The sequence below is a fragment of the Rhodnius prolixus genome, unplaced genomic scaffold (genome assembly GCF_049639745.1).
Source record: "Rhodnius prolixus isolate KJV_2025 unplaced genomic scaffold, Rpr scaffold_4, whole genome shotgun sequence".
NCBI lineage: Eukaryota > Metazoa > Arthropoda > Insecta > Hemiptera > Reduviidae > Rhodnius > Rhodnius prolixus.
This window is the reverse complement of record NW_027411614.1, coordinates 11,665,673-11,679,088: the sequence shown is the minus strand read 5'-3', so window position 1 is coordinate 11,679,088 and position 13,416 is coordinate 11,665,673. Positions and strand designations below refer to the sequence as shown.

Here is a 13,416-nt window from a genome sequence, read left to right as displayed (position 1 = left end):
CATAATGGGGTTTACTTTGCATTGCATCATTTATCAGTTGTCAATTCTATGGACTGCATTATATTTTATGTATGGTCTCAAAAATGTTTAAGGAGAGAAAAGATTAGCTCAGAGGTTCAGCAGATACTAGATTCCATTGCGGAGATTCCCGGTTCGAATCCAGCTGCTGGCCAACCCAGAAGCTTCCTCAGCTTCTAATCTTTCTTTGCTCTACTTCCTGATTATTCACTTTTCACAGATTTTCATTTTATTTTTCTTATTTGAATTCAATAATTGTCTATTTCTTCGATTTCGAATTTAAATTCATGCCGAATAATAGTAATGACTACTCGTTAAACTTTTATTTGAAATAAAATATTACTATTATTATTTTACTAGTAATTTCTCGTTTTATCTAACATCAAATAAAATCTAAGGTAAGATAGGGTGTCGAACAAACTACCAAAACGCATTTCAGCTAAGCAGTTTATGGTTCCAACCACCCAACTATCGTGCGCCTTAATTTACTTACAACTACTTCTCTCTTTACAACTAAAGAATGGTTCCAACTTGAAGAGGAGCTACCAAACGCTAAATTGAAAATAGCTCAACTTAAATAATAGCCTAAAATCTACGTGGAAATACTAAAATTATAATTTAAATTGGCAAATATTTTCTTAGCAGCTTATTCTCCAAAAATTCTTTAAAAAATAAATTTAATATTTGAATTTACAGCCGAAATCTTGAACTAAGAACTAATAGTAAATAAATAGATGATACTATTTGCGCCAAAAATAAATTTTACTTATTACAAATCTGAGATCCTTTTTGTCAACAACAAGAGTTTAATTATAGAAATGAGTGCAGATGTCTTTTTGCAGCATCAGCCGAGCTTGGTGCATGTGGTGCCACTTTCCGACAAGATATTAATCATACCCTTTATCAGGTAATTACGATCCTCCAGATGTGCACAGCCCTTGCTCCTTATTTTTCCCGACTCATTTCTTCTCAGAGAAGGAACACTTTCATCATTACTGTCACTCCGTTCCTTGTCCTTGCGGCAGAAGTTCCTTGTTCTTTAATTTTCTCCATTCCATTTGTCAACTCACCGATTCCTAGGTAGTTAAATATTGATATTATTCTTACTTTATTAGTTTTAATTTAATTACTTTTGACCTACCGTTGTCGTCGTCATTCATCAACATGTAATTTACTTTCTTAAGTCACCCACCTTCCGATACGAAGTGTAAAGTATTACAACGGATAATAAATAAAATCATGCCAATACTAGTTTCCTATAAAGCAAAGAAACGACAGCATTGCATATAAAAGCTTTAGCAATACATATGTTTCAGTAACATGCACATATTTACGACGGTACTTACAGTAGATTCTAGTTCTATTTACTACCTGGTTTATGAAAAATTAATACCAACGCTACTAAAACTAAAAAACAAGAATTATTAAAAATATTTTAATAACAATTTGAATGCTGAAAAAAAAATACTCCACGATTAAAGAATCACAAGGGGTAACTGAATAGTTGATTTTCAATAAATCTTCCGGAACAAAGTACTTCGTCACACCTTGGAAGCACCGTGGTTCAAGCGAAATGAACCTACAACACTAACAAAAGACCTTATAGATGATCCTACCAGCTGCTGAAATTATGATTGACGACTGTCTGGGACATCTAACCATTCGCCGAGATATGAATCCAAATTATCACCGAAAATACTTCACAAAGCTCAGAATTAAATAAACATTTACAAATATTTTGTTAATTTTTTGAATATTGTAAGGCAGAATTAATAATCCTACAATAGATTTACCGAAACCACATGATGGATTGCTTATCGACGGATTAGCGGTTATTGAATTGATTATTTAAAAGCGGTTATTGTCATTATTTTGAAGTAAAAAAAAAGGTAGAAGCTGTTTAAGTAGAAGTCAAATCTGTTCTTAATCCTTATAAAACCCATCGCAGAGATGTTTTTAAATTAAAAACTTCTTTCATACGGTCACCATAAAAGAAAACAAGCTAAATATCAGCGATACTTCTATTGTCCTGCCAATAATGATATTCATTTTATAGAAAAAGATTTCTAAAAAATCTGTCATCTGAGGAGATAATCGATAAGCTGTAGAACTGAAACTTGCTCGAGGCTATGAATATCTTATTTCTAATAAGAAAATTGTATATTGATAAATTATAATTTATAAAGCAATTCATACACAACACTTTGGAGGAAGTATTGGCTGTACTGTAACATCCTGGACTTGAAACCTCAACGTCTCATTAACAGCATAGGGATGAGAAGTGCAGCTCCATTGTTCCCACATCTACATGAATACAGTCATCAGTTTATGGACAATGGAACAACAAAAATGCAGCTTACAAGCAGCAGCCTGTCAGAAATCTGGGAGTCCAGATTGCAAGATCAAGGTGAGCATGACATCATCTCTTCTTCAGGTTCATGGTGAGGAGAGCCGACAAGAGATTATGGCCAGGTGTTAGCAACAAGCGAGATCATTTCCTTTACACTGGTTGCTGGTTAAGTTCTGAATTGGATGGGACGCTCCATATTCTCGCCTTTAACGTATTATTTTCTCTATTTCTTTGAAATAAAATGGATTTATTGCTCCGCCTGCTTTTATTGTTGGCTTCTTTGTGTAATTCAGTTTTCTGTAATATTGTATTAACAATGGACATTTCTTATTACTGTGCGGTTACAATATGGTGTTGAAGAAGCTGTTCTTTATTCAATTCATTACTTTATTCATCATTATTAAGGTCAGTGAATTTTTATTCAGTGAATTTTTTACAACAATAATTTTGTATTGTCCATAGATCCGGTAGAGGAAACTTAGGGGTTCCGAATCCGGAAACCATCTGTTCTCAGAGATGTTTCCGAGAGAAAGGATGAATTTATTTTACTGGTTATTCAAGCCATTATCATAATTTGTACATTTTAGTAAATTATATTCAGCCTCCAGCGTCACCAATTTTCTTCTCAAGAGAATTCTCAAAAGTACTAGATAGCAGCATTAAATCATTACCAATTGAAATAGAAAATATTGTACAGCTAAGATGCCACCCAGCTTACAGAGCTCTAATTTGGTCTCATGAGAGAACTCTCTGAATCATTCATTACAACTGGATAAGGAGAGAATGAGGAGCAACTTGTAAAACTCCCTTCAATGCTGAAATCTCATCAGTGAAGCCATTATTGAGGTTTTACTTTAGTTCGGTGTATATGTTACACTTTGAGTTGATCGAAATTAGTAGATCTGCTTGAGCATCTGCCGCTGATGGGTCTGCTAAATGAGTTTTTGATGAATTTATCTTTTGAGAATATTCTAAACGTTCTCCTTAAGCTCATCAAAGATATGTGAGATTCGCAAGTTATTCTTTAGCAATAAGTACCTTAAAAGATTTTTACTTCCGCATACATTACTCTTACTTCCGCGTTCGTTACTCTTACTTCCGCGTTCGTTACTCTTACTTCCGCGTACATTACGAGGGTCGTTTGAAAAGTCCGTGCAAAGTCAGAGAGATAGCACAACTGGCGCGTATCGAGGTTATGTTTAGTTAGTAGCATCTCTTGGAAGAACACACACCAAGTTTCAGCCAGATCGGTCTATTTCTTTGTGTTTGGCATTCGTTTGAATCGAGGAAGTCGAGTGATTTTCAAAAAATGGACGAAAAAGAATTTCGTGTGTTGATTAAACACTACTTTATGAAAGGCAAAACGCCTCAGGAGACTAAAGAGAAGCTTGATAAACATTATGGTGACTCTGTACCTTCGATTAGAACAGTTTATAAGTGGTTTCAAAATTTTCGGAGTGGCCATATGGGCACAAGTGACGCTGAACGTTCTGGACGCCCTGTTGAGGTTACTACTCCAGAAATCATTGATAAAATCCATGATATGCTGTTGGATGACAGAAGAGTGAAGGTGCGTGAGATTGCTAGTGCTGTGGGCATCTCGAATGAACGGGTACATAATATTTTGCATCAACATTTGGACATGACAAAGCTATCCGCAAGATGGGTGCCGCGATTGCTCACGCTTGACCAAAAACGAAATCGTGTGAAGTGTTGCAAGGGCGGTTTGCAGCTGTTCCAGAAGAATCCGCAGGACTTTAAGCGTCGTTTCGTCACTGTGGATGAAACATGGATACATCACTACACTCCTGAGACCAAAGAACAATCTAAACAATGGGTTACCAAGGGGGAATCTGCGCCAAAAAAGGCGAAGACCGTTCCTTCGGCCGGAAAGATTATGGCGACTGTCTTTTGGGATTCGCTAGGAATAATCCTCATCGACTATCTGTAAAAGGGTAAAACTATTACAGGTGCATATTATTCATCGTTATTGGACCGTTTGAAAACCGAGCTGCAAGAAAAACGCCCACGATTGGCCCACAAAAAAGTCCTTTTCCATCACGACAACGCACCAGCTCACACCTCAGCAGTTGTGGTCGCAAAATTAATGGAAATAGGGTTCCAACTCGTTTCACATCCCCCCCTATTCTCCAGACTTGGCTCCCTCGGACTACTATTTGTTCCCCAATATGAAGAAATGGCTGGTGGGAAAAAGATTTTATTCAAACGAGGAGGTGATTGCAGAAACGAATGGCTATTTTTCAGACTTGGACAAATCCTATTATTCGGAAGGGATCAACAAACTAGAGCAGCGTTGGACGAAGTGTATAAGCCTAAAAGGAGACTATGTTGAAAAATAAAAAAGGTTTACCCCAAAAAATTAAGTAGTTTTTATTTTTGCACGGACTTTTCAAACGACCCTCGTAATCTTACTTCCTCTTCCTCTAGTTTAGTTGAGTAGGTATTTAGATTCTCCATTTTGAGTTTTCAACTGAAACATCAGTTTTGGGTTCAATTGTGTCTAGAAAAGTGTTTTTTTACCAATTAGTTTGTGCGTGCATGTCCATTGTAAATAAATAAAAAAAAAAATAGCACCAAGTTCATATTCGATACTTATCTTGGGTCCAACAGAAAACCACAAAATTTTATTCAAAATCTAACAACTACGAATATATCGTATATTGGTTTCGTGACCGTAAATTTATTATATTAAGGATTCAAATTGGCGAGGAATCGGTCCAAATAAAAACAACAACTCGTCTTTTTTTGCCAACGTTTCGACAAATATATTGCCTTCTTCAGGGCGTGGCTATGCGGGTTGGTTGAGTTACAGAAAACTGTAGTTTAAAAAGAGAGATGACTATTATTAAAAAAGTGATTGCACAGAAATATGAAATTTGGATTCTTATTCAACAATGGCTAACTAACAAAACTTCTTTTTAACTACTAAATCTCTTTTCTTAGAGCAAAATTGAGAAAATTGAATTTTCTAAAACGAAGAGGTTTGTCTAATTCCCATATTTTAAGTCCGATGTACCAAATTGTTATATAATCAAATTGGTTGATTTTTTTGCACTTTTTTTTTTAACAGTGATAGTTCTGAACTACTTTCTAGTAATAAAATAACCTATAACGTTTGTTTAGTAGTTGTTTAAACTAGGTTTGTGCGTGGATTCCACGTCAATGGTTAGTGAATCCAGAGTGGGACAGTGCGGCTAAGAGTAGAGTATTTATGAGCTTTTACATTTATTTTACATTTTTAAAAGCAAAAGAGTCATTGGAATGCACAAAAGAAAAGAACCAGGTCAGAGTAGGGATTAAATTGAACTTAGGATTGGTTTATCCTTATCCAATCCTCAATATAATCAAGATCGAAAAATAAACTAAAGATTGTAAGAAAACTTTTCTTTGTGGAAAAGGCGAACTCATTAGTTCTGGTTGAATAGACTTAGTTTCCACTATCTTTACCTTTCTTTAGATCACTTACAATTTAAATTTATTCCAAAATTATACTTAAAATCTTAATATTTAAAATCCTTATTTAATAAATAAACCGGCCTGCATGCCGGAGTGCCATCAATACGTGGTTACTCAACTCATGCGATTCATTTAAACTGTCTTCGTATGCAAAGGCAATTATTACATTTATTTCAGATTTTCCTTGTAAAAAAAACTAAATAAATAATAGGGAAAAAAAGGGATTTGAATTATCTGAGACTCTGCTTTTAAAATTGAAAACAGAAAAAAAATTCTTTTCCAAATCAAGTCTACATCATTTTGCCCTTTATCCTTAAAACTTGGGAAAGGATTTTAAAATGAAAGGCTGTTTTAGGACGAGGAAGGACTGTTATATTGGAAAGGACTGTTAGAAATGTGGCTTAAACCTTGTAAAAGTTTTTTAACCTACTCCCCTTCGTGGGAAAGAGCCGGTGTCTAGAGTGAATGTGGATATGGTAAACGTGCTGAGAGTGGGAGACGGTAATGGCCATTAAGAGGGCAGCAGGTGCTGCTGTAAAATCGTCATTCCACCTGGCCACTCTTCAGTCCAGTTTTATTATTATCAACTCTAATTTTCCTTTTTACTCATTTTTATGCGATAATTAAATGACTAAAAAAACTCAATGAGTAAATAAAACTATTAAACTTATCTGGACATGTATGATTGTTTAATTAAACCTTTTGTGGCTAAAATATAATGGAAAAATCAAATGGTAGGGTTCATTCAAATTGATTAACTTACTCTAAATTCGTGATATTTTTTGAGATTTATCTTTGAAAAACTTTCTGCTCTCTCAAATAAATATTATTAACTTTTATAAAACTCTTAAACATTTAGTGTATAGCTGAAATTTGGGCATATTTGGAAATATTGTAGGACGTGGTGAATTGACTCAAAACAAAATTTACCTTCCTTACCGATATCTAATCCTGATAATTGTGACGAAATGAGGGATTTTGCTGGTCTCACTCATCTTTTACTAAAGATTTTCCGAATCATCGCTAGGTACTTCATTTCTTTTGCTGAAGTAGGAAAATCCCAAAAATTTATTTTTAATAGTTTAGTTAATTTCTCAGATAATATTATTATTATTTAATGAGGGAAGGGATTAGCTATGAGGTTAGCATACTGGACTCCCACGCGGAGGTCCCGGGTTCGAATCCAGCAGCTGACCCTTAGATTTTCTCTTCCTAGGAGCTTCTTACAGCTCACTGTCCGGTGATGGACAGTGTTGTCTGTAACGAGAGAACACTGTCCGGAGGCCGGCAGTGCACTGGAAAAAGCTCCGGGCGCTAATGACCTCAGCTGTTGATGCGCCAAAAAAAAAAAAAAAAAAAAAAAAAAAAAAAAAATATTTAATGATTTAAGGCGCGTCAACATCTAAGGTTATTGGCGCCCGGAGCTTTTTTTCCAGTGCACTACCGGCCTCCAGACAGTCTAGTTACACTGTCCATCACAAGAAAATCTAAGGGTCAGCAGCTGGATTCGAACCCGGGACCTCCGCGTGAGAATCCAATATGCTACCCGCATAGCTAATCACTTCCCTTTCTCAGATAATACATTGCCGTTAAACTACGATCTAGTCTCTATCTAACACGTGTAGATTATGTTTTGTAGATCAAAGCTGAATACAGTAACCCGGTTCCCTAATTTTGAAAACAATCTAATTTCAAACAGTTATAAACTCATCATCTAACTCGTACTTTAAGCTAATCTATCCGACTTAAATTAAGCATTCTAAGTATGCATTTCTTTTTATGTCCATATTATTAAGATGTTAATTATTTCACGAATTAGATTAGCCTCTGACTCATAAATAAGCTAGAATTTATTCTAATAAGTCTAGAATTTATTGTCTTAGAACTTAGAACTTAATTGTCTAACTTATTGTTTTAGGCTTAAAAAATTCTTCTTTTGATTTTAGTGACAATTGGATTATTTTCTGTTTTGTTTTAAGTTAAGCGTAGTATTGTTTAAGTCTATTTGTGAATTCATTCGTATAATCTTGCTACAATATGTTCTTTTTTTTTCTACTTTATGCGAGTTTAATGTTCACTACTGAGTAGAAAAGCGAACTGCCTATGCAACTAAGCTTGATTGTAGTATCCAATAAATAATTATTAACTTTTATAGTATGATGGACTGGCTTATTTGACTACTAGGCATGGACAATCGACTACCCAAAATTATTTATTTAGACTGAAAACTGACTGACTGCCAAATACCTTTAAATTGGCACAATTGGCATATTAAGCTCAAAATCTTATTTTATAGCTGATTGACAGTGAACATCTATTGATTAATCATGATCTATCTAATCTTATTTATCATCGCAACCATTTCAAACCTCGATTAAAAATCGATTAATTAGGAAGTGTCTGTCCTAACTCAACATTCATTCAACACTTCAGTCGCTATAATTTAGCATGAAATTTAATGAGATGTATCTGCATATCGATGTCACATTATTAAGCTTAAAGTCATTTCCCAATTAAGATTGTTAAAAGCTTAAATTCTCTTCTACTTATTGCACTAACAGCTGTCATTATTTCTGTCCAGGTGAGTTGCTCATTTAACTTCCTTCAGATATTATTTATCATGTTTTTTTTTGGTTTTAATGGCCCTAAATTTGATCAGCAAATTATTCCGATTAAGGGAGAACGCCTTAAGCGTCAACATATTTTCTTTTATCTCGTATATGTTCTATTGGGTTCAAATCAGGAATCTGCTACCCTAAATCAAAAATTTCTTTCTGTTTTTCTAGAAAAGTGTGACAAATTCTTGCAACAAGAGGTTGAACATTAGAAGAAGCCAAGTAAGACCTGGTATAACAAGGGAATCAGAAATGGTCTTAAGATAATCAGAATAGACCTTTTAACTGGTCTGCCATTATTAAATGAATATCAGATGAAGATCAGTGGAGATTTGAGGACACAGCTTATGTAAAATATGGTGGAATTTAACATATGAGGGTAACATCGCTTTGTCCTCGAGGAGCAAACACAAAAACAGAACTCGTCGCTAAAGACGAGATGGTATGGTTCATCCTCAGATGTATTATTGACAGCAGCAGGAGTTAAGATCAAACAATGCGGTTCGATATACAAAAACTTCGCTTGAACACCTTCGTTAATCGCAACAACCCAACAGCAACTGCAGAGAAAAAGCCTAACCACTAAATTCATTTGACGTAGGTGACGATTTTCGCATAGATTTTTTTCTTAAAGTATATCCCTACTGTGCTGGTTGCTTTCTTCAGACTAGAATCTCCATGCCCGAAGGATGGAAATATGATTTTGGCCCTAAAGACGGACGACCTAAAAAAAGAACGAGTATTCCCTCTATTTCATCCACACTAGCACTAACAGAAAGAAAAACTGTAAATTATTGAATTAGAATACTTTAATGGATCAAGTTTAAAGATGAAATTGCAGCATAACCTGTGGTTATTAAGTAAAAAGCTTTGAGAATACAACAATCTAATAACTTTATATTAATTTATTTAGATAAAATTATTTAGCTTAAATATTGTTGATGTATATGTACTTGTCAAGTTGTAACATTTAGAAACGAAATTTAACAGAACATAAACAATATATGGTCTGTCTAAAATAAGCCACATGAATTTAAACATTCATTGTTTCTGCAAATAATATCTTTTACCAACAAATTATTAATACAAAGCTAAATTTCAAGCAGTTGTTTTGGTTTCCACGTTTATTATTTTTGTTTTTTAAAAATGCATTAAACAATCTAGATTATTTAAAGTCAAAAGTAATGTATTAGATATTTTCTGCTTCAAGCAAGCTACTTTTGGCTTTCTTTTTACCCATTTTGTAGCCAGAGTGATAAATTTTAAATTTGGAGTTTTCGGGGGCAATTTTGGTTTTCAAATTCAGTACCACGGATTAAGGTCCGATTGTCCTAACTCTTTATTCAACCCGACGAATTGAAGACAACGAATTCACTCTTCTTGAAACCCCTATAAGAAGTTTTACTCTTCCAAAATTTTCTTAACTTCTACTCAGACTTCATCAGAGTATGAGACCAACATCAGATTACCTGATCATTCTTAAACGTTTTATGTAACAAATAATCTGTGAACTCGTAATATGTTTCCAATAAACTTGATTTTGCATCGTATTGTTTTTATAAATTTTAAAGAACATCGCTTAAATCGTTTTTTAATATTGCGCCTAAAACTGAAAAATGTTTACTTACTATCTGGTGCAACAGTCCTTAAAGTAGGACCAGGACCTCCTCAACAAGCTGCCCCCATCCGCTCCGGTCTGCGGCCTTAAGGCGCCATCTTCTAACTCCAGCCCGACGAAGGTCTTCCTCCACATCATCTAGCCATCTAAGTTTAGGGCGCCCTCGAATTCTTCTGCCTCCTGGGTTTTCATTTAATAGTTTTCGGGGCACCCTTCCCACAGGCATCCTCTCCACGTGTCCCCACAACCATCTCAATCTCCCCTTCTTTATTTGGGCGAATGTCTGGTACTCCAAACAATTCCATCAATTCATGGTACTTTCTGATTTTCCAGTCGCCATTCTCGCACTTCGGGCCAAATATCTTTCTTAATATTTTTCTTTCCCAAACCCCGAGTATCTTTTCACTTTCTTTGCTGAGCACCCAAGTTTCGCTGGCGTATGTGACGATGGGTCTGATTATTGTTTTATAGGCTATTATCTTAGCCTTGCGGGACAAATCCTTAAACCGCAAAACCTTTTGAATAGCGAAGAGGCATCTGTTTCCTGCCGCTATTCTCGCCTTTATTTCTGCGGTTATGTCATTATTGTTTGTAACAAGTGACCCTAGATATTTAAAATCACTGCAGGTTGGGAAGCTGTGATTGCTTAACTGGATAGAAAAATGTTTTATTCATTAAAAAAAAGCGTTTCCTTATTTGGCTGCTTTATACGACAATCTTACACAAACTCAGTAATTTCTTAAAACGAATTTCTTTCTCTCTCATTTACCACACATACACAGCAGCAACATAAAGTAAAATTGGAGATAATTAAGATAGAGAACACTTTTTTGGATCAGGATATTAGCAAAATTACGGCATGACTCGCCAGCAGGTGTTCTCAAATATGTACTTTTAAACTTAAGGGTCCTGCATGTGGATCTACGTATTCTCAGTAAAAACTTAAAAGTCGAGTGAACAGCAAATATAGCAAGTAAATAACTATTTCTGTAAAGAAAACAACAATCTTCATTGATCTACTCAAATTTTTACTAAAGTAAAATATACCTCTTTAGCGTTTCCATCTACGTTTAGCTGAGCAAAATATTAACAATTTCGAGAAAATTGTGATATGAGGTACTTCAAAAACTCTCGCATTTAATATAATCCTTATCTCACCCATTTGTTTTATCTTCACACTTAGAAATTGTGTGTTGAAAGCTCTGGGTAAATAATACTATACAGTGGCAATCTCTCATCTTCTTCACTTCTTATTACTTTATAAAGATTCCAAGTTATCGAAGGTAAATTGATATTCCTCTCGTTGTTGTCCTCTCTCAACCTCTCACCAAGCTCCTGTCCTGGTAATCAGATTTTGGATATTACGGTCTACACCAAGTGAGATAAATGGATTTCCAATTTTATTTTTATTCCCCCTTCGTCACTTTATTAATTCTGTTATTTATTGCTTGAACGATTTTGTAAGGCTTTCCTTTTAAGTGATTTTGGATTGTTTTATAAAAAAAAAAGAAGAGAATCGCTTATGAAAATATTGATCGCAACATTATATCTCACTCTGCCATAAGTGTGAAAAATAAAAGTAATGTGAAATACAAACCTAATTTACAACGTCTGTTCTTCAATTTTTTTTTGCAGCAGCAAAATAAAAGTAATTTTGCTTTAAGTTCTATTAAAATATCATTATAAACTAATAAAATTGTTAGGTCTTTGGTTTTATAGCGCTGGAATGGATCACAAATTTCTTTCGCACTCTTTTAATGTACTAGAACAGGGGTCCCTAAACTACGGCCCGCGGGCCACATGCGGCCCCCGCCGCACTTCCGGAAGGGGCATCTCTTTCATTGGTGGTCAGTGAGAGGAGCACTATATGTGGCGCCACCGCAAAGCGCTGCGTCGCTCATGTACAGTACTACTACCGATGACGCGGCTCCGAAAACGGTGTAAAATAACAGCAGAAGTAGGAAGAAAGGCAAAGCACTATAACTAAACCGGACATTGACCATCTCATTAGCCAAAAGCAGGACCATAATTTCCACAGAAATACTGGACAGTTTGTTGATTTAAATTTACTTGTTCTTTATTTGAAATATTCTATTTGTTCCCGTTTTGTTTTTTTTACTTTAAAATAGTTTGTTTTATAGTCCGGCCCTCCAACGTTCTGAGGGACAGTAAACTGGCCCCCTGTGTAAAAAGTTTGGGGACCCCTTCTTCATTTTGTGATGCCTGGCACTTTTCGGGCGTACTTCATTGGTCCCCACTTACAGAAGGAATTTTTCCTCTATCTCGAAACAAAGTAAGACCTAATTGACGACATTATTGCGCTTATCTTAATTAATATTTTCGCTAATAAATCTGTGAATGATTAGAGAATAAAGGGAATTATAATTGAAAAACATCAGATGAATACATGAACATGCCTTTATCTTACAGCACATTATGTAGTTAATCAAAGCTTGTTTGGATATTTTACAGCTGTTAGAACCGAACAATACACTGAAACAACACCGGCTCAATAAGAACCACTCTAAAGGAAGTTTCGTGTGAAATTGTTGTAAATAAAAGTGGTTGGACCTTTACGTGTGTCCGGTGTAAGTTAATGAAATAAAAAATAAAAAATATCATTGGTCCACCTTCGAAAAATTTTGCAAAAAGTAGAAAAACAAATGCATCTTGGCACTTCGATCAATCAATTTTCGCTTAATTAGGAATTTTTGTTATATATTTCATTCTTAATGAAGTAAAGTAATCGCCTATTTTTAAAGCGGGGCTTAACTTCAAATTACCAATTGGATCTTTTGGACGGGGACAGAACATACTTTACTATTTACTTACTATTTGAGTGATTTTTTTCTAAAAAAATAAAAGTTTTTCTGAAAAATAGCCTCACGCGGGATTCGAACTTGGGATCTCTCACTTACAAAGCCACGCTTCATAAACACTAGGCCAACATTTATCAATTCTTATTAATATCATTGGAGATGAAATTCTGGCTAACTGACTGCACAACTGTTATTTCCTCTACACTCAGGTGACTCGAAAATGACTGTGACCAACAAACTTCTCCTTTACAAAGTGGACATGAGGCCGATGTTACGCCTGCTCCGCCTGGAGACCCTGACTTGTAGTAGCAACATCAAGAAACTCCAGGACAACATAGAACAAATTTCTCAGACTCGTCTCTGACGCTCCACGACGCACTAAAATGGACTCACTCCTATATTCCCCGTACACTCCTATATCCTCTGCTGAAACTCATTTCCATCCTAGAATGCTATCCTAATCCACTCTGCCGCGACATAGCCTCCTACAGATCCTTCTATACCCTACAGACACAAAAG

The 13,416-nt window shown here is 35.2% G+C and overlaps 1 protein-coding gene across 7 annotated transcripts in view; it reads left to right on the top strand.

Moving 5' to 3' along the window:
- Positions 1–13,416, top strand: part of caps (capricious) — an 810,649-nt gene that overhangs the window by 504,048 nt on the left and 293,185 nt on the right. The window lies entirely within an intron of this gene.